Here is an 8,504-nt window from a genome sequence, read left to right as displayed (position 1 = left end):
CTGATTTGTGAATAAGAAATAGCTAGGTGGGGCCGGGTGGTGGCGCACCTGGTCGAGCGCATATGTTACAGTGCCCAAGGACCCAGGTTTGAGCCCCCGTCGCCACCTGCAGGGGCAGTTTTGCGAGTGGTGAAGCAGGGCTGCAAGGGTCTGTCTCCTTCCCTCCCCCTTCCCTCTCGATTTATGACTGTCTCTACGCAATAAATAAATAGAGATGATTAAAAAAAAATACTTGAAAGAAAGAAGAAAAGAAATAGCTAGGCTGGGAATGTCTATCCAAGCAGAGAGAAAACCTCTCAACTGTAGAAAAGGCAGTATGGATGGAGATGTGTCAAGAGATGTTGTGGGCAGGGCTAGATAGCATAATGGTTATGCAAACAGACTCTCATACCTGAGGCTCTGAAGTCCCAGGTTCAGTCCCCCGCACCACCATAAACCAGAGCTGAGCAGTGAGAGAAAGAAAGATAGATGGTAAAAAAAAATGGGAAAAAATAGATTTTTTAAAAAGATAGATGGTTGCATACTATTGAGGAATAATTTAGGATGCAGGGAGACCTGGAAGGTACACCTTTTCTTTCTTAAGTTTGCACACATGTAACTGGGATGTATAGTAGCTTATTTTGTTCTCATTGAGTCTGCACATGGGAAGAGGAGCTATTCACTGGGTCAAGGATTTTTTTTTTTTTTTTGCACTACATGAAGTGGGGGGTCTTACTCCATTGGGCCAATGAAAAGTGAGCTCTGATGTGCCAGTAAGAAAGACTGTAACAGTGGATTTTGAATGATGAGGGGTCTTTGGGGCCTTGGTCACTTGACCCTGGTATTTGGGGTCTATAGACCCTAGAAGTATTCTTTCTCCTGAACCCCCTTTTTATTCTAAACCTTTTACTTTGCAATAATGCAAAAATCATACACCTGGACTTGTGTCCTTTGGAAATTCTTTTTCATCGGAACCACGATGAGCCCAAGAGGGGGCCCCACTTGCACTCTTGGCCACGTGTGTCCTCCAAACAATAAATACTACCCTAATACATAAATACTAAAATTGTGCTATAGAAATGGCTGTCATTACAACCAAACCTTTTCTCCCAAGTGCTCAGAGCACAAAAGTTTGTCAGAGTTGACCAAGGCAGTGCTAAGCAAGTGGTAAACTGCAAGAGCAAGAATTGTGTTCTTCCTCCTACACTGCTGGTGGGAATGCAAATTGGTCCAGCCTCTGTGGAGAACAGTCTGGAGAACTATCAGAAGGCTAGAAATGGACCTACCCTATGACCTTGCAATTCCTCTCCTGGGGATATATCCTAAGGAACACAACACATCCATCCAAAAAGATCTGTGTACACATATGTTTTTGGCAGCACAATTTGTAATAGCCAAAACCTGGAAACAACCCAGGTGTCCAACAACAGATGAGTGGCTGAGCAAGTTGTGGTATATATACACAATGGAATACTACTCAGCTGTAAAAAATGGTGACTTCACCGTTCACAATGGAATACTACTCAGCTGTAAAAAATGGTGACTTCACCGTTCACAATGGAATACTACTCAGCTGTAAAAAATGGTGACTTCACCGTTTTCAGCCGATCTTGGATGGACCTTGAAAAAAAAAAATCATGTTGAGTGAAATAAGTCAGAAACAGAAGGATGAATATGGGATGATCTCACTCTCAGGCAGAAGTTGAAAAACAAGATCAGAAAAGAAAACACAAGTAGAACCTGAAATGGAATTGGCATATTGCACCCAAGTAAAAGACTCTGGGGTGGGTGGGTGGGGAGAATACAGGACCATGAAGGATGATAAATGACATAGTGGGGGTTGTATTGTTAAATGGGAAACTGGACAGAGAGATGGGGATAGTAAGAAGCAGTTTAAAATGGTGACTGCTGTATGGGGCTTTTGTGGCATTCTTCTGAAGAGATGGAGATCTGGGTTGACACCTGCTATGCCCATCCCTGAGGATCTGAAGTTGAAATTCTTTCTTGTGGACATTGAGCTGCTGATAAAAGTAACTCGTGTTGATTAGTAAACTCATTTAGCCACCACAGGTGTAATAATTATCAACACGTTGCCATTGAAAATTGTTTCATTTTGGTATCCTACTAGTAAAAAAGAGTTTGTATCCCCATCCTGGGTATGTTTGTTGATAAGTAAATCCTGCTGTATCATGTGCATAAAACATAGGAAGCTAAGTGGAAACAGCTTCTAGTGTCAGAACCACACCCCCACACATCCTGGGAATCCCTTAGGAGCACACACCTTCCTGCTTTGGAGACCAGTTCTTCACACACATAACGGTAACTCACCGGTCATGTATTGGAAGCCGATGGAACTAGTGCTGTGTGACTGCCGAGAGGCAAGTTGCTGGGTAGTTCTCACTGCTTATAGCCAGTAGACCTCTTCAGTCAAGGAGCAAGAGCCCTAACAGGCGCTTTATATGCCTTGCTTGGACTTGTTTTAGACATTGTTTTCTCTTATTTGGACAGTTTTTTTTTTTTTTCCCTCCAGAGTTAACACTGGAGCTCTGTGCCTGCACTACGAATCACTGCTCCTGGAGGCCGTTTTTCCCATTTTGTTGCCCTTGTTGTTATTGTTATTGCTTCTGCTATAGTTGGATAGGACAGAGAGAAATAGAGAAGGGGAAGACAAAAAAAAAAGAAGGGAAACTGGGGAATGTTATGTATGTACAAACTATTGTATTTACTGTTGAATGTAAAACATTAATTCCCCAATAAAGAAATAAATTTAAATAAAAAAAAAAGAATTGTGTTCTTGTGGTCTGGGAGGTAGCACAGTGGATAAAGTATTGGATTCTCAAGCATGAAGTCCTGAATCAATCCCCGGCAGCACATGTACCAGAGTGATGTCTGGTTCTTTCTCTCCTCCTTTCTCATGAATAAATAAATTATTTAAGGATAACAAAAAGGAATAAACAAATAAATATTTTTAAAAATTATTAAAAAAAAAAAAAAAAGAAAAAGGAATTGTGTTCTTAGCAGAAACTGTGTGGCCCAGGATGTTAGACTCAAAAGAAGAAGGAGCCTCTGAAGTCAGAGACAGACCACTCATGTAGTCTCCTCCATGGCAGTGGAGAAGTGTTTGAAATTGTCTATGCTGTTAGGAATAGGGAACGAATGCTGAGTCACCCCTTCCTTTCCCACCACAAACCGACCCACCCCCCCTCCCCATATACACTTAACGTACTTTTGAAAATTGAACATGGATGGTCCATGAGATGGTGCTGTGGATAAGATGCTGGACTCTCAAGCATGAGGTCCTGAATTCGATCCCTAGCAGCATTATATACCAGAGTGGTATCTGGTTTTCTCTCTCCTCATTTCCCTCTCATTAATGTGTGTGTGTGTGTGTGTGTGTGTGTGTGTGTGTGTGTGTGTGTGTGTGTGTATGAAATGAACATGGTGGCAGGTGGAAACAGGTCAACTAGTAAAGCAAAGGACTTGCATGCCTGAGGCCCTCAGGTCCATCACCAGCATGGTATGTGCTAGAGTGGTGCTCTGACTTCTCTATTTCATATGAAATAAATAATTCTTTAAAGAAGATATTAATATATTATATGAATATTAATATTGATACACTTTATAGCCCAAAATTATGCAATAGTGGTTTTTTTTTTTTTGCAGTAAAGCTGTACATCACACATGACCATTTTACCTGTAAAATGGTCAGAATGGTTATAGTGGTCATGAATAGTCCAGGAGGTGGACTAACAGACAGAGCCTCTGAACTTTAAGTGGAAGCCCAAAATTCAGTCCCTGGCATTGTATGTGCCAAAGTGATATTCTGGTTCTTTCTCATTAATCAAGTTTGAAATTGGTCACACAGTAACTGTCAAAAGAGGGGTCTGAATCTAGGTCTACTGAATTCAAACAAATGCTGCCTCTCTGACACCGCCCAAACAGGATTACTTTTTCCTTTAAACTCTAAAATCACCTTTGACACTACTTTATCATGTCTTGGAATATTAATTTGGGCATGTGAAATTAAAAAAATTTTTTAAAAATTTTTTATTGCATAGAGGCAGAGAGAAACCGAGAAGAGAGAGTAAGATAGAGAGAAAGAGACAGACACCTGCAGCCCTGCTTCACCAATTGTGAAGCTTTCCCCCTGCAGGTGGGGACCAGGGGTTTGAACCAGGGTTCTTGTGCACTGTAATGTGTGCACTCAACCAGGTGCCTCACTGCCTGGCCCCCAGCATGTCAATTTTTCATCATCATCATCATCATCATCATCATCATCACAATGACTTGGGGGACCAGGTGGTGGCACACTGGGTTTATTTGTTTTTACACCAGAATATTGTTCAGTTCTGGCTTATGGTAGTGTGGGGGGTTGAACCAAACTACCATAAGAGAGTCTCTTTGCATAACCACTATGCTATCTAACCCCCCCCCCAACCCCGCACTGTGTTAAGCATACATAGTACCTATGAAGTGCAAGGACCCGAATAAGGATCCAGGTTCCAGCCCCAGCCTCCCACCTGCAGGAGAGTTGCTTCACAGACGGTGAAGCAGGTCTGTAGGTGTCTGTCTTTCTCTCTCTCTCTCTCCCTCTCAAAATTTCTGCCCTATCCAATAAAATGAAAAATGGCCACCAGGAGCAGTCAGTTTGTAGTGCAAGCACTGAGCCCCGGCGATAACTGTGGAGGCAAACCAAACAAAAATAATGACTTGGTGATTGAAAGAAGAGGTTACAAAGATGTATGTGGCACAATATTAACAACTGGTGGGAAAAAAATTGGTGAATTGATGCAAAAGGATACTTGGGACTTATTTGCTCATGCAACTTTTTTGAAAACTGACGTTTCTGGACAGGGGTAGATAGCATAATGGTTATGCAAACAGACTCATATGCCTGAGGCTCCAAAGTCCCAGGCTCAATCCCCAGCACCACCATAAACCAGAGCTGAGCAGTACTCTGGTGAAAAAAAGAGAGAAAGAGAGAGAGATAAAGAAAGAAAGAAAATTGACATTTCAGAATAAATTTGAAAACATATACTATATGTAGTTGGAGAACACAGATATAATTAGCTTTTGCCTTACTACTCCACCAGGAAAAGTGTATCTTTCCCATCTACATTCTTAAAAAAAATATTTGCTTATTCCCTTTTGTTGTCTTTTTTTTATTGTTGTAGTTATTATTGTTGTTGCCATTGATGTTGTTGTTGGGCAGGACAGAGAGAAATGGAAAGAGGAGGGGAAGACAGAGGGGGGAGAGAAAGACACCAACAGACCTGCTTCACAGCTTGTGTAGCGGCTCCCCTGCAGGTGGGGAGTTGAGGGCTCGAACCTGGATCCTTATGCCAGTCCTTGGGCTTTGCGCCATGTGCGCTTAATCCGCCCATCTACATTCTTTACGCTGGGGCTAGGGAGACTGCATAATAGTTATGCATACTATGCAGCTATTAAGAACAATGAACCCACCTTATCTGACCCATCTTGGACAGAGCTAGAAGGAATTATGTTAACTGAACTAAGTCAGAAAGACAAAGATGAGTACGGGATGATCCCACTCATCAACAGAAGTTGAGAAAGAAGAACAGAAAGGGAAACTAAAACGGGATCTGATTAAATCAAGAGTAGGGCAACAAAATAAAAACCCTGTGGTGAGGGGGAGGGTGGACATTCAGCTTCCCGGGGCAGTGGGGGAGTGGGGGAGTGGGGGAGTGGGGGGTAGGGGTGAGGGTGGGTGGGGGGGTGGGATGGGACACAGTCTTTTGGTGGTGGGAATGGTGTTTATGTACACTCCTATTAAAAGTGTAGTCATATAAATCACTATTCAATTAATATGAAAGGGGAAAATTGATCATATGTCTAGAACTTTTTAAAACACAGACTGAGTCTTTTTAATACATAGTCTGAGTCTTTGATATGCTAACTCTCTCAAAAGCCTAGATCAGAGAGAACAGAAGCAACCGGTGACATTGCTATATTACAAGATGCTGGGTATCATACAGCAAACCCTAACAAAGGGACTTTTCAAAATTAACCCAATTACCAAATAATGTGATGATAACAATAACTAGATAGCAGGAACCTCACATTTCCACTATAGAGTCTATATTTCCCCCAGTCCTGGAACCTTAGAGTGGGACCCACTTTCCTGCATGCTGCTCTCAATTCATATCAAATAATATTGCATCCACCGATCACAACCTAATCAACTCAATGAGTGGCACCTCAACATGCTTCACTTCAGACTGTGTCCAGAGACTTCAGGTGTGGAATGACAGCCCTTCAGCTTCATCACTCAAGTGAGCTTTCCTTTCATAGTTTTCTCTAATTCCATTCCAGGTGTTCCACTCCCCAATAAAGTCCCCAAACCTAGATATAGACCAGGTCCCCTGAGATAGAGCATATGTTCACATGTGTCCATAAACCAGGGAAAAATATATACCTGAAAGCAGAAGTACACAAAAGTCTGCAGAGAATACCCCCCAACACTTCATCTGCACTATTCCAGCCTTTAGGTCCATGATGGCTGAACAATTTGTTTGGCTTTGTATGTTAACTCTCTTTTCAGACACCAGGTTCCAGATGCCAGCATGATGCCGACCAGACTTCCCTGGACTGACGACCCACCCCACCAATGTGTCCTGGAGCTCCACTTCCCCAGAGTCTCACCCTACTAGGGAAAGAGAGAGGCAGACTGGGAGTATGGATCGAACAGTCAATGCCCATGTTCATCGGGGAAGCAATTACAGAAGCCAGACCTTCCACCTTCTGCAACCCACAATGACCCTGGGTCCATACTCCAGAGGGATAGAGAATAGGAAAGGTATCAGGGGAGGGGGTGGGATATGGAGATTGGGTGGTGGGAACCTATCCTATGGTTTTGTTAATGTCTCCTTTCTTAAATAAAAAAATTTTTTTAAAAAGTTACACTAACTGGCTTTCATGCCTGAGCTTTGTTTGTTTGTTTCTTTTTTACCAGAGCACTGTTCAGCTCTGGTCTATGGTGATGCAGGGACTGAACCTAGGACTTTGGAGCCTCAGGCATGAGATTCTGTTTGCATAACCATTATGCTACCTCTGCCCCATGCTTGAGCTTCTGAACTCAGAGAGCCAGAATGAAAGAGAGCACAGTACCTAAACTTCCTTCAGTGGGAGGTAGATGGGCTCAAACCTGGCTCATACACATGACAAAACACTACAGACTTAGATGTGGAAGACTCTCTGTATTTCTGTTTTTTTTTTTTTTGCCTCCAGGGTTATCTCTGGGATTTGGTGCCTGCACTACAAATTCACTGCTTCTGGAAGCTATTTTTTCCATTTTATTGCCCTTGTTGTTGTTATTGTTATTGCTGTTGTTGTTGGATAGGACAAAGAAAAGTTGAGAGAGGAGAGAAGATGAAAGAAGGGGACAGAAAGACCTGTTTCATCACCTTTGAAGCAGCCATCCTGCAGGTGAGGAGCCAGGGACTCGAACTAGGATCCTGACGCCAGTCTTTACGCTTCTATATTCTGTATTCTTAGTTGCTATACTTAGTGAATATTTGGTAAGTTGACTTTTAGGTAGTAAAAAGATAGCATTAATGGGCCAGGTGGTGGTGCACATGGTTAAACGCACACACGACAGCGCACAAGGGCCCATTTCAAGCCCCTGGCCCCCACCTGCAAGGGGAAAGCTTCACAAATGGTGAAGCAAGGGGTGCAGGTGTCTCTTGTTCTCTATTTCTCTTCACCTCTCAATTTCTGTCTCTATCCCATAATAAAAATAAATAATTTATAAAGAAAATAGCATTCAATTATCTTTGGATACATCACTACTAGTTGTCACTAGTAGTTTTGATAACATCAGGTTTGGTTGTATTTATGTATATAGTTATTTATTTCCAGAGCACTCACTGCTCAAATCTGGGATATGGTGGTGTGGGGGGCTGAACCTGGGACACTGGAGCCTCAGGCATGAGTCTTTTTGCATAACTGCTATACTATCTCCTCAGCCTAGGCTTGAGATTAAACAATTTGCTTCTTGAAAGCTGCTTAACAGAAATCACTGGGCATGTGCCACCATGTATAGTGCAAATCAGATAAATTAATGATAAAAAATCCTACATCCACTTGGCCCTAGTTTTGATTGGAGTCTTTCATTTTTTTTTCTTTTTCCTATTGTGACCTTATGGTATTTCAAAGATGAAAAAAACTCCAGCTGATTATATTTATACAACTGAAGCTTTCTATCTTTTTTTCCTTTGATTTATTTACTCATTGGACAGAGACAAATTGAGATGAGAGGGGGAGACAAGATGAGAGGGGACAAGACAGAGAAATACCTACAGCCCTGCTTCACCTCTCACAAGGCTTCCCCCCATTGCAGGTGGGGACCAGGGGCTTGGATCTGGGTCCTTGTGCACTGTAATGTGTGATCTTAACCATATATGCCACAGCCTGGCCCCCCTTTCCATCTTTTCTATACATTCCTATGAATCCTGTTAAGGGCTGGGTGGTGAAGCACCTGGTTAAGTGCACATATTACCATGTGC

Source organism: Erinaceus europaeus, chromosome 6 (assembly GCF_950295315.1).
Source record: "Erinaceus europaeus chromosome 6, mEriEur2.1, whole genome shotgun sequence".
NCBI lineage: Eukaryota > Metazoa > Chordata > Mammalia > Eulipotyphla > Erinaceidae > Erinaceus > Erinaceus europaeus.
This window is presented reverse-complemented; position numbering follows the sequence as displayed.